The sequence below is a fragment of the Somniosus microcephalus genome, chromosome 9 (genome assembly GCF_052327205.1).
Source record: "Somniosus microcephalus isolate GS21.2 chromosome 9, FLI_Smic_1.0, whole genome shotgun sequence".
Taxonomy (NCBI): Eukaryota; Metazoa; Chordata; class Chondrichthyes; order Squaliformes; family Somniosidae; genus Somniosus; species Somniosus microcephalus.
In genome coordinates, this window is record NC_140995.1 from 14,580,633 (window position 1) to 14,601,747 (window position 21,115).

A 21,115-nucleotide genomic window follows, 5' to 3' on the forward strand; every position below is an offset into this window, starting at 1 on the left:
TACATTTTTTAAAAAGTCACGTTTTTAATATGAGTTAAAATTACATTAAATTAAATATTTCAAACAAAAATGTAATTTTTTGAAAAAAATAATTAACGTTTTTTACGGGGCTAAAAGTAAACTTACCTTATTGAAAAGTATTTTAAAATTCTAAATGAGTGAAAAAAATTATTTTTTTACTTTTTTAAACTCTTATGCTGGTAACAACAGGCCTTACTCAGGCTTTTACCAGGCGTAAGATTTCTAAGGGTTTTCAGCGGGCGGAGGTTCTGCAGAAAGCGGAACTCTCCCACCCCCACAGAGGCCCTTCTCCCGGGCAGGCGGATGAAAGCGGCACTTGCGAGGACCCTACGGGTGGGCACACAGCTCGTACACACCCGTAGGCATCGGAAATTACGGGCCATTGATTTCAGATGGGGTTTCAGGCCTTGGGCCCTCTCCAGTACCTCGCTCAAGCAGCTATTCTTTATATGTGAGGCTGACCGGACAGTGAGTTTTGGCAGGCTCTTCGACCATGAAGTGCATCTCAACCACCCTATCCTGTCTTCATGCAGCTTCCCAGCAGGGATCACTGGGCGGAAATTGGAGACCAGGAATGCAGGTTGATTTTTTCTCTCTCCATAAATCAGCCAGCTTTCCATTCCTGATCACTATCCAATGATCCCTGCTGGCAAGTCTGCAAATGAGGTCAGGTGAGGACATGGCTGGGCTTTGTTGTGACAAGCATGTAGTTAATAACCTGCTGACACTCACTGCCTGTCCACACAGATGAAGAACCAACAACTGGGGGAGATACCAAAGGGTGGCAAGCATCAAAAGAATTTATTTCACCATAAGTCAGGGCCTTCAGGAGAGGCGGAAAGGACATTTTGTCCACTACAAATATTAGAGAAGTAGGTCTATCGGCTGGATTTTGCAGGGAGGGCGGTCAGCGGGCGCGATCGGTGGCAGGTCGGGTGGGAAAAAAAATTTCCCCCAGCGGGTCGGGACCCCGTTGTGAACCCGCCGCCACGCGCCTTTCCCCGATGTCAGATCTGTCAGCGCTGAGCCGACCTGACACACAGTGATGGGGGACCCAATTCAGGTCATTATGACCTTGTTTAGAGATCATTAAGAATACGTTTGTGCTCACCTTTTGATTTTACGTGCTCGCCCACTGGGTCCTCGCTGGTCGTGGACCATGTCTGTCAAGCTGAGGCGGGAGTTCAGTGGCCATTGAATCAGCTGTTGAGTTGACAGCTTCAAATGTGAAGTAAAAGCTTCCACCTTACAGAGATATCTTCCCTCAGCCACAAGCTCTTCCTCACTGCATTTCCACAACAGATTCACCATGCTGCAAATCTTTACACACCAGTCTCCATCCAGTCTGACCTCATTACCTCTCTCACCATTGACAGATCGCTTCTGTCATCTCTACTTCACCTGCCATCTATTCCATCAGCATCGGTGCCCTTTATACTCTCTCACCTTGGTGCTCAGTATCCCACCACGATCAGCCCCAACACCAGCAGCACCAAAAACAACACCAAGCTTCTCTGCAATCAACTGATGCTGCATAGGACAGAGGACATCAGCACCCGACCACATTGCTGCCCGGGAGGCCAGGGATGGCCTCATCATGGCCAGATTTACTTCATTTGACACTGTACACCCTGGCTGCCACATGATGCGTCAGGTTGGCACCACCCCACACCAACACCATAAAGCATCCTTACAATGCCCAAGCCATTCTTTTCACACTCATCACCTTTACGGGGGATACCGTTATGTCTCACCATTCACTGCAACTCACTAAGCCACTTTCAAAGTTGCACATAAATCTGTCTAAGAACGCAAAGTGTTGAAAATAAAGGTTTCAATGTTTGACACCACATTAACAGAAATTTTACATGAACATTGGCTAAAATATCCAAGTGCCTACCCTTGTGTGTTGTTAGTTGGTATGCTTGCAGTAGGATGAGGGTGAGTGTGAGGGGTGGCTAGTGAGATGGGGATTGGATAATGTAGATAGAGAGGGATGGGTGGAGGTGCAAGGTAAGCTGGTGTGAGTAAGGATGTGCAGGAGTAGGGGGGGGAAGGCAGAGTGATAGGGATGTGAGGAGAGGCACTGCAGGATTTGGTTGAGTGTGGCTTTGTACTAACGATTCATGATCTACTGAGATCATTGAAACATTTGTGGCACTGCACCCAGGTCCTCCTGACCACATCCCTGCTTGTGCCCTCCTCTGCAATGTGTAACCAGGCTGTGTTGATCTCCTGGGGAGGTGTCTTAAGCTCATGGGAAGAGAAGAGAACCTCCCTGCATGCTGTCATGGGAGATCCTGGTTGCAGCCCTGCACCTCTGTGCAATGATTGTCAGTATTTGCAGCACCTCAATGCGGCAGAACACTGACAGCACAAATATCAAAATAAATTTGGTCATGGTCACTTTAAGGAAGCTGGCTGATTGCGTGTCATCAAATGACGTCACCAGACCCGCTTCATCTAATTGGCTGGCAAATGCGCTGGGCAGGCCTAACATACCCGATCAAGGGAAATTCATTTCAGAGGCCGGGTTGGAGACAGCAGTGGGGTCGCGACCCGCCACCGATGTCGCCCGCCACAAACCCGCCGAGGTCAGCAAGTTTATGGCCTATGACTTTTTAAAAAACAAATTTGAATATTGAGCCACCATTCAATCCTCAGCTCAACTCCTGTATTCGCGGAGTTCCTAAGGATACTTATCTGGGCCGTAGTTATTTGCTCAAGCATTTCCTTGAAGACTCTAGGGCATATTCCATCTGGTCTAGGTGTCCTGCAGACAGTTTGCTTGGAAAATATTTGAAAACGTGACCAATGACCCACTGAATTGACCTGCCTACTTCCGCCTCCATAACATCGCCCGTCTCCGCCCCTGCCTCAGCTCATCCGCTGCTGAAAACCTCATCCATGCCTTTGTTACCTCTAGACTTGACTATTCCAACGCACTCCTGGCTGGCCTTCCACATTACACCCTACGTAAACTTCAGGTGATCCAAAACTCGGCTGCCCATGTCCTAACTCGCACCAAGTCCTGTTCGCCCTGTGAAGGAATAAGCCACATAAACTATTCAGAAAAATACACCATTCTATGAAAGACTTCTGGGCTTATTAAAACATGACAAACTGGGTCTGGAAATCCAGAAACCTAACTATGAAAAAGCTGTGAAAGTATTCTGGCTATAGAGATAAGATAGTTGTTGACACTGAATCAATAACCTTATTGAAACAGAAGGTTAAAGGCTCTGGTAGGCTGAACCTTTCAGAACAAGACAATAGTTCACCCTGGTTAAGGTGTTCTAATTTACACCTCGTAAAGAAGCACAAACATCTGCCTTCGTAAAAATGACATCAAGTAAAACGCACCTGCCGTTACACCATTTTTTATGGTAAACTTAGAACACCTAGAGTGCAGGGGTCAGCAGAAAAATGACTAGAGATAATTAGCTTACATCAGCAGAAAACCTTAAAGGAAATACCACTGGAAAAGGGTATAAAAATTGAACTCTTAAATGGGATAGTAGACTCGCTTTAAAGGGGCAAGGTGATTCTTGGCTTCAGAGGCAGCTCTGTAAGTCTCCAACTCTTTGTACCTCGGGTATCAAAGGTATTTGATTTTGGTGGATATCCTGTAGAAAACTAAGAACTGTAAAACTGTAGCGAAGTTAAGATTGGAGCGTAAGGTTCTCTGATAATAGAATTGTAAGCTTTCTCTTTTTGGAACTGTTAATGTTGCAATTGACTCAACAACTGTAAATTACATGTTGGTTCTTTAATAAATCTATGTATTTTTAGAATTGTCTCACATAAGACTTCTGTATCAAACTCGCAAACTCAATCTCTGTACATTCTTTGGTGGGGAGTTGCAGAATTCTGGGGGAGTTTTCCAGACCCTCATAATATCCGGAATGTTACAGTCTAGCTAAACTTATTAAAAGTGCTAACTGGAGGACGGTAACATTTTCAGGTTGTTCCTTTCCTTTGGGGAGAGATAGTCCGGACCTTTAGACCCAATTAAGCGTCTTTAGGATTCGGCTACCTCAAACTTTAGTTGAAAGTGAATGTCTGAGGAATACGCCTGATTTGGGGGAGCCCTAAAGGGGCTAGGCCTAGTAATTATCCCTTAAGCCCATCACCCCTGTGCTCGCTGACCTACATTAGCTCCCAGTTAAGCAGCGCCTCGATTTAAAAATTATCATCCTTGTTTTCAAATCCCTCCATGGCCTCGTCCCTTCCTACCTCTGTAATCTCCTTCAGCCCCACAAACCCCCCGAGATATCTGCGCTCCTCTAATTCTGCCCTCTTGAGCATCCCTGATTGTAATCACTCAACCATTGGTGGCCGTGCCTTCTGTTGCCTAGGCCCTAAGCTCTGGAATTCCCTGCCTAAACCTCTCCGCCTCACTACCTCTCTCTCCTCCTTTAAGATGCTCCTTAAAACCTACCTCTTTGACCAAGCTTTTGGTCACCTGCCCTAATTTATCCTTATGTGGATCGGTGTCAAATTTTTTGTCTTGTAATACTCCTGTGAAGCACCTTGGGACGTTTTACTAAGTTAAAGGCGCTATATAAATACAAGTTGTTGTTGTTGAATTAACACACATTCTGGTTGAATGCTTACATCACAGCCATGAACACATTTACACACATAATTTATAACATCTGACTAGATTTGTGGCAGAGTATAGAGGTGGAATAGAAATAAATAGATGAAGGTGCCATTGTGAATATGCCATAGATTTATGAAGAGATGTTGAAATTAATTAATAGGGAAATTACTACAGTGATTACCAATGGATTCAGTCATGGGAGATGAATTGATTTGGCTGCCATGTGAAATCAGAAATACATTTTTTTAATGCATTCACAATGTTGCTACACATGCTGACCAGAGTCATTCTTCTCCCCATGTACATTCTATCATGCTTCAGAACTTTTTGATCATTTTTCCACAGAAAGTGTTTGGAAGAAGAATTACTTTTAATGTTTTTTTTTAAAAATGTGTAATCTCACAAGTTTAAAAAGGCACCTAGATGAAAGGTGGTTAATTGTTTTCCCCAGAGACTAAACAACAAGCAATTAATTAGCTTATCTAGGTAATTGGAAATGACTCACACCCATTGAGTTGGAAAGGCTTTGATTCCTGTCTGTGTGTGAATAAAGGGATTACAGAAAAAGGATACACAGGGACACTCGAAGACAAGTTTATTTTAAACAGGAAAGCTGTGAAGGTGATCAGGTTTGTTAAAAGAAAATCAGTGATTGCTTTTTGGTGAGGTGAAAAGGTTAGAAATTCTGGAGAATAGTTAGAAAACCTCAAAGTTTAAGTCATGTAACATGACCCACTGAGGTGTCATATGTTCTTTGTTTTGAATCATTACGCATAAGATAAGTTGTACTGATTGAACTAATTGAATCTAACTGTTGCTCAGTATAAATGCACGTTGTAAAATAAAAGCAGCTTAATAATTCATATCAAACGCATCTCACCAAGTGATATTCGGTCCATCTTCGGAGAGATTGGAGAAGTGCATGTGCGAGAGACACGAATATCCAGTTCAGGTCACAAGGTGTTATTATGGCTACACCCCGGGTTATGCTATCATACAAATAGATACATGTCAGTGTGAGTCAACTCCCATAGAAAATGCTTTGACTATTTAAGCGAGTGACTGGCATCACTGAACACGATAAGGCATCTAGGGCAAACATAATTTATAATACATTGGCGATAATTTTGACTTTTGTTGATGGTGTTAAACGGGCAATATTGAATTGACTGCCCATTACACACCTTCAATGGAAAGGAAAATCAAGCCCGGTGTATAACAGGCAGCTAATTCAACATTGTCCATTTTACATCATTGCCCAAAGTTAAAATTACCCCCATTCACAAAAAGTGTACTGAGCTCCCTAGATGATCAGTGGGATGTTTTCATAAGTTGAATTGTAGATGGTAAATGGGATATATGGTGTATAATTAGGTTACCAGAGATTATAGGGGTACGTTTACGAGTCTGCGCTAACAGCAACAAACCTCACCTGCCGGCAGTGTGTATTGGCAATTCAACTGGCAAGGGTCACTGCCAGTACATGGACTCAAAGAAATTACCGCTCCTGCTTAATCCTGCACCTTTCAGTTCACCTGCGATTGTCTATAAATCCAGCTGGTGATAATAAATCAAACGGAAGATTTGGAATGAGTGTTCAGATTATTTTTAGATTTTGGAATATTTCTGCCTTTTTGAAATCCAAAATGATCTAAATCGAAACCCGAAGTCCAGAATATAAGCAATCTGATGGTTAGTGGAAAAGTCTCACTGAAGCAAAATACAACCTATTAGAGTAGTTGTCCTACACCAATCAAGGAAGTGGATGGTTAGACCACTAAATAGTTGAAGGATATACTTGCATTGGAAGCAGTGCAGAGAAGGTTCACTAGGTTGATTCCTGGGATGAAGGGGTTGACGTATGACGAAAGGTTGAGCAGGTTGGGCCTATACTCATTGGAGTTTAGAAGAATGAGAGGTGATCTTATTGAAGCATACAAGATTCTGAGGGGGCTTGACAGGGTAGATGCAGAGAGGATGTTTCCCCTCATGGGGGAATCTAGAACTAGAGGGCATAGTTTCAGAATAAGGGGTCGCCCATTTAAGACGGAGATGAGGAGGAGTTTCTTCTCTCAGAGGGTCGTGAATCTTTGGGATTCTCTAACCCAGAGAGCTCTGGAGGCGGAGTCATTGAATATATTCAAGGTGGAGATAGACAGATTTATGAACTACAGGGGAGTCGAGGGGTATGGGGAGAGAGCGGGAAAGTGGTGTTGAGGTCAAGATTGGATCAGCCATGATCTTATTGAATGGCGGAGCAGGCTCGAGGCCGACTCCTGCTCCTATTTCTTATGTTCTTATACCTCAAATACAGAGCAACAAGTTCAATGAACGAATATGTTGCTGATATTAAAATTGTGCAAAAACATCAACATTTTATTGCCAATATCGTTGTTGTGGTTTCAGCAAATATTGGAATATCCACTTGGCAAAAACTGTACCATCTCCTTAAAGCAACAAGCACATCAGGATCAGAAATATTCAACTCGTACCCAAAATGGTGTTTTTCAGAACCAATCAGAGTTGGCTGATAGCTTTTGAAAAGTCCTGAACTCATTTCTACTAGAGTCCATCTTAACTTTCAAATTTGTAACCAAGTCAAATCCATAATGAAAAGAGGAATGCAGCGATTAAGACATCACAAGAAGTATTTTGGTGGAATGATTCTGCCCATATATTAAGGAATTGAATGATACAATTAGGACTAGGCGGATTAATGTAACGTCCAGAGAAAACCAATGCCTTGTTCATTGTTGAATAGATTTGTGCCTCCGTGTGCCTCAGCGCAGTGGTGACCTTTAAACTGAATTAAAGAAATGGGTCCAGATTTTGCTGTAATAATAACAGTGAGGCTATCAGCACTCACCATTATCATGGGGTAAACCGGACAGGAACTTCTGGCATCCTCACGTGCTCAGTTAAATGCGGAAACCCAGAAGTTGCTGTCAGAGACACCCAGCTCCCCCACAGGGTGAACTGTTGCAGTCCTTTAAATAGACTCAGCACTGAAATGACTGCAACAGCATGAACTTGGGGCACTTGGCCCACTAGTTCCTCACTAAACATGCCAGAAAATGTTAGGGCTGGTGCATTCAGGTGTAAGTGAGTTTTTAATAGCATGATAAGTGATAATTAGTGCTGAACAACTTCTATGGCCCAGAAAAATTTATTTTATAAATGTGGAGTCTCATTCTCTCAGAAGAAAATTAGTGTTGGAGATTTAAAGAAAAATTAAAATAACATTTTTTAAAAACATTTTTTGTCTGTCTCTTTTATCTCTCTCCCTTAATCTCATCTGTATTTATTTTACTTTCTGCCATCATTTAAATCTAATTTATATTTCCTGCTTTATACTTCCTGGTTTGAACTCCGTGAGGATTCTTCAATCTGATTGGTTGAAGAGCCTCGCTGTTTTTTGACCTGCTCACAGATCCTCTGTAGAGGGCGTTGTGCTGGAACAGATGCCTGATGACAGGAAGGGCAGGATTTTCATTGGGCCGTGGAGGCGGGATTGGAGGTGTGTGGGGGTTTAAAATCGCGAAATCGGGGGGCACGAACCCATCCCGCCCCCAACACGCCTCCATGCCAGTTTCAAAGGAGGCGGATACCCGACCTGTGCTGGGACCCGCCTCCCCGAGGCGGGAAGGGGGTTAGTGCCAATTAACTGCCTGTTAACAGGTAGTTAACAGGCAGTTTTTAGCCTAATCCCTATTTTTATTGCTGAAGTGTGGGTTTCCCGACGGCTCCAAACCACGCCAAATTAGCGAGGCGGACCGTCGGGCTGAAGGGCTTGGAGGGTTCGAGATGTCCGGTGTTCAGGTGAGTGATGGGTGCATGAGTTCAGAGGTAAGTGTGTTTGGTGTGTGTAAAGTGTTTAAAGTATTTACTTACCTTTACAGCCTTCCTTCCTTCAGGTCTCGGGAGACCCTCATCTCACCGGCACAGAAAGCAGAATGGCCGCAAGCTGTCAAAAGTTGCAGCATTCAGCTTTCTGTTCTGGAGAGATCTCTAAATCATCCTGAGAGGAAGGAATTTACTTGGAGTACAGATTGTCAGTGTTTGACAGCTTCAAACAGCTGTCAAACACTGATATTTCATCTGTCAAAAGCTCTTGACAGATGAAATGTCAATTTGTGACGTCACCTGTTGCCGGTTGGCTCTTAATTGGCCTGCTGAGCCCACTGGGCGGGCTCAACAAGGTCAATCAAGTGAAAATCGCGTGGGTTGATGGAGGCAGGACTACAACCCTGAAAGTTGTAGTCCCGCCTCCTACACGCCTCTTCAATGAAAATCCAACCCGAAGTCTCCGCTCTGAAGCCCATTAAATCTTTGCGGGCAGCTGTCAGCGAGGTGACTAGCGAGAGCCGTTCCTTCGCCGCTGACAGCAAAATCTGGGCCATGGTAACAACATTTCAGTCACCAACTTTTTGTGATTTTGTACATTTAAAAAAAAAGTATTCAACACTCGCAAGATATATTTTTTTAGAATACTCAAAAGGCTAAGGAACTGTTTGGAAAATACGTGTGCAAATTACTGAGCAATGTAAAATGGCAAAACAGTTGTAGCTTTGGCCAGTTTACCTACAGCTTTTTGGGAAGATATGAAACATTTAAAATTGCATTTTTGAAATTATAAGCCCACCTACCAAGGATGGATAAAGGCCAATAGAATCTTACACTTTGTTGGGGTATTTCAAAGATTGAGTTCAAATAATGATAAATATTTAGATGACAAAAAACATTTAACTTCTTTAGATGTAGTTAATTATAGGTACTTTGAAGCAAAATTATAGGTTAAAATTTTGACAAAACAGACTCACCTGTTTTACATGTTTAAGTACTATGGTAATGCTTTAACTTTAATTTCTCCTTTCCCCAACTTTTGTTTTAATTTCTGTACAGTAGCAAATCATGTTAAAGCTGCTCTGAGCATTTTGGAGTAATCTGTAATCGGCTATTTGACAGCTTCTGCTGCTTCATAACTAGCAGGGAGGAGGTTTGTGTATATATTTGTACTGGGATTTATACTAATATCCTCTATTTCTGTTTTCTTTGACATTCCTTTAGATTCCTCCTGATCATGCGGAATATCCTGACTAACAGGAAGATATGCACAGAACTCAATTTGTTTCCAAAATAGAAGATTGTAATCCAACTTTTTGAAATGTTGAGGCTGAGAGGAGTGGATGAATAAAGTAGACACGTGTGCTTAGATTGGGAGATGACATCCATATCTTCGTGGATTATTACCTCGTAACTTGTGATAGAAGTGATTAAACTATCAGAATATGTTTATGCTTTAATAAAGCACATTGCACAGTTTAAGTTACAGCTTTGAAAATGGAGCAACAATATACAGTACCCAGGTAGCTGTAACTGAGCACCATTCTAGGAACATTAGCACAGCTGAAATGTCCTGGCCCAGGTCTGAACAAGTCTCTTCCAAGGGGATAGTTTCTGCTCACATCAAAGAACATAGAAACAGGAGTAGACCATTTTACTAGATCATGGTTGATCTGTACCTCAATTCCATTTACCCGCCTTTGCTTCATATCCCTTGATAGTCTTACCTAGCAAAAATATATTGATTTCAGTCTTGAAAATTTCAATTAACCCAGCATCCACCACAACCTTTTGAGGGAGAGAGTTTCACATTTCCAATAGCCTTATTGTGAAAAAATGCTTCCTGATTTCACTCCTGAATGACCTAGCTCTAATTTTAAGATTGTACCCTCTTGTACTGGACTCCCCCACCAGAGGGACTAGTTTCTCTCTATCGACACGATTGAATTCTTTTAGTTTTTTTAAACTGCTCAATTAGATCACCCATCAGTCTTCGATACTCAAAAGAAGACAAGCAATGTTTATGTAACCTGTGCTCATAATTTAACCTCCGGTATCTGGTGAACCTGCGCTGCACCCCCTCCAAGGTCAATATACCTTTCCTGAGGTTTGGTGTCGGAAACTGAATGCAGTACTCCAACTGGGGTCTGGCCAAGGCTCTGTATAACTGAAGCATCACTTCCTCACTGTTGTATTCCAGCCCGCTTGAGATAAGGCCAACATTCCGTTAGCCTTTTTGATTGCTTTTTGTACCTGTCCACTAGCTTTCAGTGATTTGTGTGCATGAACACCAAATCTCTTTGCTTCTCCACAGTTCCTAGCTGTTCACCATATAGACACAGACACAGAAACCCTACAGTGCAGATAGAGGCCATTTCGGCCCATCGAGCCTGCACCGGCACATATCCCACCCAATCCCTGTAACCCCTACACCAACACATATCCCACCCTATCCCCGTAACCCCACGTATTTAATCCCCCTAACACTAAGGGTCAATTTATCATAGCCAATCAACCTAACCCGCACATCTTTGGACTGTGGGAGGAAACCGGAGCACCCGGAGGAAACCCACGCAAACACGGGGAGAATGTGCAAACTCCACACAGACAGTCACCCGAGGCCGGATTCGAACCCGGGTTCCTGGTGCTGTGAGGCAACAGTGCTAACCACTATGCCACCGTGCTGCCATCAAGCAAAAATAATTCGATTTGTCTCTCTTGGATCCAAAGTGGATGACTTGTCATAGTTTTGCCTACTTGCACAGCCTAAGAAGACCGATTTATATTTGAAAAATGACTTTATAAGGTAGATATTTTAACTCCAAAGGGAAAGCGAAATGAGAGGTTCAAATTACAAGGAGTCGTCACTATACCACAGAGGAATAATTCACCAATATACATTACACAGAGCTCTCCCTGGCTGGTGCTTTCATGTAGCCAGAGTTGTAGGATGTCCTTGTTTCAGAAACCCAATGGGCAGCTCAAGGACTGAGGTAGTACTGACACAGCAGGTCATTGTAGGGTAAGGTTTCATGTGGAGCTCTGAGACCATAATTGTCAATCAAGGAGTCATTAGGGAAGAGATGCTCTGAAGCTTGTGTTGTCGTCATGACTTTTCAAACAAAATTTGCCATAGACCAAATGGGCTTAATAAGAGAGTGTGCGATGAAATATTACCACAATTTAATGGCAAGATTCTTTTGCCTCAGGCTCATCACAGTTTCCATAATCCTCTTGACTGGAAAATATTATCTTTCTGGGAGTCATGTCAGATTTTCCAAATATTCTGCTTGGGCCATGCTAACTGCTTGTGATGGAGACAGGATCCAGAAGCGCCTGTGGTTACAGCCAAAGACACTTAAATGTAAAGAGACAGCCTGCCTTCTTGGCAGGTCGCTATGGAGCTGCATGTCCCAACGTTAACATACTGCCTGCTTCCTGTGGGGCTCCATGTACTTTTATTGATCGCACTTAAGGCTGGATTAAAGGAAGCCATCTTTCGGATGAGACGTTAAACCAAGGCCCCGTCTGCTCTCTCGGGTGGACGCAAAAGATCCCCACAGCCACTATTTCAAAGAAGAGCACTGGAGTTATCCCCAGTGTCCTGGGGCCAATATTTATCCCTCAACCAACATAACAAAAAAACAGATTATCTGGTCATTATCACATTGCTGTTTGTGGGAGCTTGCTGTGCGCTAATTGGCTGCCGTGTTTCCCACATTGCAACAGTGACTCCACTTCAAAAGTACTTCATTGGCTGTAAAGCGCTTTGGGATGTCCGGTGGTCGTGGAAGGCGCTATAGAAATGCAAGCCTTTCTTTCTTTCAAAAGAAACGTTTGGGGCCTTTTCTTCAGCAACCATCTTTGAGGACCACTGGTTAGGCTGCTCAACGCCTGGTACGAATGAGCGTGAGCATGAGTGACTCACGCTCCACTCATTTGTAATTGTAGGACCCCGATTTGCATATTTAAGCAGGGTCCCATCGGAAACATGTAGGGACACTGGTCACCCAGTTACAGGCTGGCCTTTTCAAGGTAGACCTTGGGCAGCAATGGGGCGGCCGAGTTGGCCACGAGCAATGGGCCACTGAAAATCAGTTGAAAATTGCACCTTATGTTCCATCGGCATGTCCAAGCGGTTATTACTGGGCCTTCACTCAGAGGGCTGTGAATCTTTGGAATTCTCTGCCCCAGAGGGCTGTGAATGCTGAGTCGTTGAGTATATTCAAGGCTGAGATCAATAGATTTTTGGGGGATGATCTTCATTCAGAAGTCGGGAAGGAGGCAGGACTACAACTTTCAGGGTTGTAGTCCCGCCTCCATCGAGATGCGGCCAATCCATGCGATTTTAACTTGATTGACCTTGTTAAGCCTGCCCAGCGGGCTCAGCAAAATAGGGATTAGGCTAAAAACTACCTGTTAACAGGCAGTTAATTGGCACTAATCCCCTTCCCGCCTCGGATAGGCGGGTCCCAGTGCGGGGCGGGTAACCACCTCCTTTGAAACTTACATGGAGGTGGGTTGGGGGCGGGATGGTGTCGGGATCCTCGAATTCGGGACTTTAACCCCCCCCGCACGCCTCCAATCCCGACTCCACGAGTCAATGAAAATCGACCCCTTGGACTCTAGGGGAATCAAGGGATATGGAGATCGGGCGGGAAAGTGGAGTGGAGGTCGATGATCAGCCATGACCTTATTGAATGGCGGAGCAGGCTCGAGGGGTCATATGGCCTACTCCTGCTCCTACTCCTGCTCTTACTTCTTATGTTCTTATGTTCGTAGAACAGTAACAAATGTTATAAGCACATAAGAAGCAAAAAAATTATTAAAGAAAGGGTCAGGTGGATTAGAAAATAAAGGAAATCTAATGAAGAATGGTGGAGCTACTAAATGAGTGCTTTAGTTTTCACAGAACAGCATGATAGTGGGAGTGAAAAGGTACAAGTGATGTTGTGGAAAAATTAAATAGGATAACTATCGATAAGGAAGTAGTATTGAAAATAACAGGTGGAACTCAAAATGAAAGACCTGGATGAAAAGCATGCCAGTGTGCGGATGGAAGTCAGAAAGGATATACACTGGGGTCAAGCAAGGCTGTGTCGTCGCACCAACGCTCTTCTCGATCTTCCTTGCTGCAATGCTCCATCTCACCCTCAGTAAGCTCCCCACTGGAGTGGAGCTAATTTACAGAACAAACGGGAAACTGTTCAACCTCCGTCGCCTCCAGTCCAGATCCAAGGTCGTCCCATCCTCTGTCATCTAATTACAGTATGCAGATGACACTTGTGTCTGCGCTCACTTGGAGGTCGAACTCCAAACCATCGTCAACACCTTCACCGAAGCATACGAGATTAAACATCCGTACGACAAAGGTCATCTACCAACCTGCCCCCGCCACACAGTACTGCCCCCCGATTATCAAAATCCACAACCAGGCCTTGGACAACGTGGACCACTTTCCATACCTCGGGAGCCTACTGGCAACAAGGGCAGACATCGACGACGAAGTCCAACACTGCCTTCAGTGTGCCAGTGCAGCCTTCGGTCGCCTGAGGAAGAGAGTGTTTGAAGACCAGGACCGTAAACCTGGCACCAAGCTCATGGTCTACAGAGCAGCAGTGATACCTGCCCTGCTGTATGCCTCAGAGACATGGACCATGTACAGCAGGCACCTCAAAGCACTGGAGAGGTACCACCAATGCTGCCTCCGCAAGATCCTGCAAATCCATTGACAGGATAGGCGCACCAATGTCAGTGTTCTCGCTCAGGCCAACATCCCCAGCATCGAAGCTTTGACCACGCTCGATCAGCTCTGATGGACGGGTCACATCCCCCACATGCCCGATACAAGACTCCCAAAACAAGCGCTCTACTCGGAGCTCTGACATGACAAGAGAGCCCCAGGTGGGCAGAGGAAACGATTCAAGGACACCCTCGAAGCCTCCTTGAAAAAGTGCAACATCCCCACTGACACCTGGGAATCCCTGGCCCAAGACCGCACAAAGTGGAGGAGAAGCATCCGGGAAGGCGCCAAACACCTTCGCCGGGAGCAAGCGGAAGCCAAGCGCAAGCAACGCAAGGAGCGCACGTCAACCCAAGCACCCCACCCACCCGCCCCTTCAACCACCGTCTGCCCCACCTGTGACAGAGACTGTAGGTCCCGCATTGGACTCATCAGTCACCTGAGAACTCATTTTTAATGTGGAAGCAAGTCATCCTCGGTTCTGAGGGACTGCCTAAGAAGAAGAAGAAGACCAGAGACTTTGACCATAACCTTTCAAACATCCTTGGATACGGAAGTTCTGCCAGATGACTGGAGGGATGCCACTGTAAAGCCTCTGTTCAAGAATGGATAAACCTGGCAATGTTAGACCAGTCAGTCTAACATTGGTGGTGGATAAGCTTCTAGAATCAATTTTCCAGGATAAAATTAACATTGATTTAGAAAGTTAAGGCTTCATTAAAGACAGCCAGCAGGATTTGCAAATGGCCGGTACTCCTGACGCAGAGCTGCGCTCGCTGGGAGCACATGTTAAGGAATTACGCCCCTGCAGCCGTGATTTTCCTCCGTTAAATTCAATGGACAGAATATCGGGTTGTGTAATCTCCTGATAAGTAATCCCATGGTGCCAAAATGGAAACATCTCTCCTTTTGTGCCCAATTTTTGGCAACCTACTTTAGGAAGGATGTCAAGACCATGGAAATGGTATGGAGGAGATTTACTAAGATAATATAGTAAATTGTACCAGAGATAAGAAGTTTTTAGTTATGGGAAGGGATGAGAGAAACTCAGGGTCTTTTCACCTGAACATGGAAGATTAAGAGGAGATTTGACAGATATTCAAAAATATGAGGGGTTTTGATAAGGTAAATAGGAAAACGTGCGGGGCAAAATTGGGCTGTGTTTTTTAGGCACTAAACAGGCAACTAAGACTTGAAAATGGGCTCCATGATGCATGCGGACACTTTGAGAAGTGCGCAGGACGCCACCTTGGTAAAACAGTTTGCGTACGCGCGTCTAGTGACCACCGACACCATGCTTAACAGATAGATCGTGACGCAAATCAGTGAGCAACGCTGATTTGAAGCCACCACTGCCATTTTGCAACTCTGTACTCCAGCCAACCCGCTGTCTCAATCTCGCACTGCTGAACATGACGTTAAACAGAATGAAGGACCCCAACAGCGGTATTTAAAGGAATCGTGAAATACTTACAGGTTAGTTGCTGGATTATATCTTCTGGCTGCTGGTGCAATTGTACCACCAATTTTGGAGGTTCCCTACACCTGGCTCTCCCGCATATTCATCCATTCTTCAATATATTACAGCACGCATTCAGTTCACACAGGGCTCCCACCACTTCTTGCAGCCACAGTGCACCTCCCCTTTAAGATGTGCAGTCTGCCTTTAAGTAGCGCTAGCCACCCACGATATTGGGCCCCCTGCTGATGCATACAGCCAATGAACACAGCAGCAGTCATGTAACAGCAGGCAGCACCAATTTAATGTGCTGCCTGCATCGTAATGAACGGCCGCGGGTTAATCGCGTACCGGGATTCCCATGCCCGTTTTTAGGGGGTTATCCAATTTAACCCCCAATATTACAACTGGTTGGTAACTAGAGGTCACAAATTTACAATCATCAGCAAAAGATTGAGTGGAAATGTTTTTATACGGTGAGTTAATAGGACGTGGAATGCCTTACCAGAAATGGTCAAAACAAAATCCATAATAGCTTTTAAAAGGGAAGTGGTTAAATATTTGAAAAGGAACAAAAAATCTAAAAGGGTATGGAGAAAGGGCTAGGGAAAAGGACTGGGTGTATTGCTCCTTCAGAGAGCCAGCAGAGGCGTGAGGGGATGAATGGCCTCCTTCTGTGCTGTAAAATTCTATGGGGGAAAAATTCAGTTGTTTGCGCCTCCCGTTAGTACCTTAAGAGGGCGCTAATGGGGCACAAAGCAACTAGCGCCCGGACGCGGCGATGTTTGCGCCACTCGTGAAATTAACTAGACATTTTGCGGTGGCGCTAAACACTACCGCCACGATCTCCTGCGCCGGCAGATCGTGACGTCAGTCGAGTGCGCAACGCCCCTTTAGCGCCCCAGACTGGATATTGAGTGGCGCCCCCTGCCTTACTGCCTGCCGCTAGCAACGACAGGTTGAGGGGAGCATTTTGCAGTCAGGAAGGGGCTAGGGGAGCACTATTTAAAGGCGACCGCTTCCTGCCTTTTTTTGGTATGTGACATTTTTGCACCACGCATTCTGAGAGAGAGAGAGAGAAACTTCTGGAGAGATTCAACACTGTGTGAAGGAGTTTTGGGTACTGAGCAGCACTTTGCAGGTTCATTTTGATTTGCCCTTCCTTGTATCTATTTAGAAGAGACTGTGGGGGCTGCACTCTGAGCTCTTTCCCTGGGCCTCTCCATTGTTCTTTCCAGCAGATTTGATGTACAGGTCTCTCCAGGCCGAGACTCAAGGCTGCAATGAGTAGGATGTGGATGTAGACCAAGATAAACCCTCCCCCTTAAGATAAAAACAGAAAATGCTGGAGAAACTCAGCAGGTCAAGCAGCATCTGTGAAGAGAGAAACAGAGTTAACGTTTCAGGTCGATGACCATTCATCAGAACTCCCCTTTAAGAACTGGCCGGCGCCAGTGTGTCTGTGTTCCATTGCTGACTGACATCACATGAGCTTCGCCAGCGCTCTGAGGTAGCGCCTCTCTCCTCGGCCTTTGCGCCTTAAGACAGGTGTGAAGCACCTGATTTAGCGCTCCAATTACCTCCAGGGGCGATAAAAGCCAAGTTTGCTGTCAGAGGCGATAATTAGCGCCAGGCGCTAAACTTTGCGCACGGCCGATAATGGCGCCCCAAACGGGGCGATACTGACTTTTTCCCCCTATGACTGTAAAGAACAGGTAGCAGTTAATGAAAAAGTTTCCTACAGTTGCAGCGATCGTTGCTCGTACATCTTTTATGTATCCCTATCACAACATTTTGATTTTAACTGTTCAGTGTCATTAACAGCGCTGGAGTTTCATTAATGATATCCTTAAATAATATTTTTGCACCTGCAAAAATGAGCAGAAGCTGAAGCCAACTGAAGCCAACATTTATCTACAGTGTCTTATAAATAAAGGATCTGTAGAATAAGTATTTCTTTTTCTTTCCTTCCAGCTGCTATTTTGTGCTCATTAAGTTGATGGACGATGGTGCTGAGGGATGGAATATTTAAACCACCTTTAAACCCAGCATCAACACTCAGGGACGGAATGGCTGATGTGATCAGTTCGAGCCCCCTTCCCCCCCCCCCACCCAACAGCGTCCCTTACTCCCCACCTCAGGAACGTACTTCACTCCGTTGTACTGCTGCCGTTTCCATTTCCGATACTTGATGGTTTCTCTAACTGAGATTGGCGGATATGTGCTAAATTATGGACAATTTTGCACTGTGAACCGGTGTCCCCCGGGGAAATGGATTCAGACTGCCTGAATTAATTTAACTTAAGGGCTCTTAGCTGTCAAAGAGGCTTTCATCCCATCTGTCCACGCTAGATTCAAATGCTGGGCCCCAGTGATGAAAGGATACATTTCTAAGTTACTGTACCACCCAATCCCCTGGCAAAGGAATATCTCTAAATTAATAAGTGGCACAAAACCTTGTGGAATTTTAATCTGGACACATTATTACATCCATAATCTGAACAAGATTCTACCTGCCTTATAAAAAAACATGCATACAACACTCAAGAGCACTACCGCGGTAAGACTTTATAATGATTGACATCAAAGCTATTGAAAGGAATGTTGCATGTTACTGTAAATTACCTATAGTTAAGAAATTATTTTTGGCTGCAGAAAATAATCAAATCTGTATATTTGACACACTGAAGCATTTTCTAAACTTCAAAGACTCCTTTTAAGTTCATACTGATAGCCATCATGAATTATTAAGTACAAAAGGTCTTTCAACATTTACTGATAACTATATTACTGTTAATCATTTGCTTGTTTTATATTTGCTTCAGAAAGTCAATTTAATATAAAGATGCACTGGAAATGAAAGACATGCTGGCATGGTGGATAGAGTCATTAAATCTGTCCATAACTGCCGCACTGTGACCTTATTTACATCGAAAAGCTGGAACTGCTCCAAGTACAGTTACCTGGGAATCAAAAGTAACTCCAGCTGAAACAAAACCAGCATCTATTCCCGAGCCCAGTGAATGGCAAGTATTCACTTTAAGCTGGTTCCTCTCCAGAATCGCAATGGGCAGCTTTATATAATGCCAGGCCTGTGTACACGTTATGCTTCATGTACCAAATATAATTACTCAGAAGCTTCTCTTAGACTTGAGGGAAGTTTGGGTCAGTTTGCCCCGTGCACCTGATTCTGAGTCAATGAATACATTCAGGCACATCAAACCTCCATTAACACTGCATGGTTTTATAACCAGGGTCGTAGAAAATGGGGAGCGGAGTGCTGGATGCATGAAATATACATCAACAGGAAAGCATTTTAAAAACTTCAATTGCTTTGACTGCTGACTACACCACAACTCGGTTTGTTGACCAATTTATTATTTTATAGGTATTTACTTCCATTTGTCCCTCTCCCCCTCCTCTACAGAAGGCGATAGCCTGGAAATCTGACGGTGCCCAGAATTGTGTGTGCGGGGGGGCGGGGGGAGGTGAGGGGGAGGTGCGGGGGTGAGGGGGGGTGGGGGTGAGGGGGCAGTGGGGAGCACTGCACGCGCCTGTCGCGATTGACTCAGGCAGCACGTGATATTCGTGCGGCTTGATCATTATCATGAGTCGGGCGCACAGCCAACGTCACCCACGCTACTCATTGGTTGCACGCCTGTAAAAGGGGCGGGGGGGTGGGAGGCGGCGGATATCAGGCAACTATGGGGCCACTTAAAGGCAGCCAGCATCTCTTAAAGGGAAGGTGCATTCTGGCTGCAGAGATCAGAGATATGGCTGACAGCAACAACAACAACTTGTATTTATATGGTGCCTTTAACGTAGTAAAACGTCCCAAGGTGCTTCACAGGAGTGTTATAAAAGCAAAATTTGACACTGAGCCACATAAGGAGAAATTAGGGCAGATGACCAAAAGCTTGGTCAAAGAGGTAGGTTTTAAGGAGTGTCTTAAGGGAGGAAGGTGAGACGGAGAGGTTTAGGAAGGGAATTCCAGAGCTTAGGGCCTTGGCTGCTGAAGGCACGGCCATCAACGATTGAGTAAGTAAAATCAGGGATGTTCAAGAGGGCAGAATTAGAGGTGATCAGATATCTCGGGGGGTTGTGGGGCTGGAGGAGATTACAGAGATAGGGAGGGGCGAGGCCATGGAGGGATTTGAAAACAAGGATGAGAATGTTAAAATTGAGGCGTTGCTTAACCGGGAGCCAATGTAGGTCAGCGAGCACAGGGGTGATGGGTGAATGGGACTTGGTGCGAGTTAGGACACGGGCAGCTGAGTTTTGGATGACCTCAAGTTTACGTAGGGTAGAACGTGGGAGGCCAGCCAGGCATGCGTGGGAATAGTCAAGTAACAAAGGCATGAATGAGGGTTTCGGCAGCAACAAGAATTTCCATTACTGCCTTGGAGACCCTTGTGTAGGCAGTGGATAGGAGGAGCAATATCCTCTCCTCCACTCCCACCTCACCCATCCCACCCCACCCTCCAGGGGCCAGGAAGCTCTCCAGACATCAACTCCACTGTCAGTGGGAAGAAATTATAGAGTTTTTGAATTCCAGGAGCCTAGAACCTAGGACATGGGTGCAATACTAAAAGAAATTTAATGACCTCACTAGAGCTGCTAAGAATACCGCTCTCTTACTCGTTGCTCAAACTGTACCACTTGTAGCCTCACTACTCGCAAAACTCCCCTCCCCCAATTACCTTCACTCTCCTGCAATTACTGCACAACACGTCTTCTCCTCATGTTCACACAGCCCCCCACTATTAAAACCCTCACTTGCCCACAACTCACGCACAGACTATCAGCTATTCTACCACATTCTCTACAGGCGCACTCTCTAAACACCTCACTGTCACCAACACACTCCCTTCTTTCTTGCAGGAGAAGGCCGCACACAACTCCTGGCAGCAGGCTGGCACTGGAGGAGCAAGAGCCCACCTGCTTCACCCTTTGCCCCCCCCCCACCCTCCTCCCCCTCGAAGAAAATGTGCTCACCATCATGGGCAGGGGCAGAGTCGAGGCCATGGCGACTGACATCGCTGGAGGAGACGTCATGCAAGGTTTCTTCACAGCTAATCCTCTCTGACCCTTCTGACTTCTATCTCACCCCCACTCACACTGCATGCAGATGCTTTCACCAGCCACTTCTCTCTCTCTCACTGATCCCCATTTACACCACAAGCTATTTAAGTCCCCTCCCTTTCATTTCAGGTGCTGAGTATGTGGAAGCCCCTGTGTCAGAGGAGGAAGCGAAGGTGAGCATTCAGCAAGATGCACCGTCAGTCGAGCTGACTCTCACAAGCACCAGCATCAGATACTGGCACTGTTATAAATCTCATCAGCAAGAAACTACTCATGAAATAACGCTGGATGGCCAGCTGGTGGCGCCGTCCAAGGAGTATAAATATTCGGACGTGGGCCCAGCTTACCAGGGACATTTTGT

The 21,115-nt window shown here is 45.1% G+C and overlaps 1 long non-coding RNA gene across 2 annotated transcripts in view; it reads left to right on the forward strand.

Moving 5' to 3' along the window:
• The window catches only part of LOC147112270 (uncharacterized), a 182,805-nt gene extending 172,850 nt beyond the window's left edge, over positions 1-9,955 (forward strand). Inside the window, exon 3 of one of the 2 annotated variants that reach the window (XR_015079647.1) lies at positions 9,695-9,955. This is a non-coding gene — a long non-coding RNA (uncharacterized LOC147112270). The remainder of the gene's footprint in view (positions 1-9,694) is intronic. The other variant, XR_015079646.1, reaches the window with a different exon arrangement.
• Positions 9,956-21,115: the final 11,160 nt, after the last annotated feature.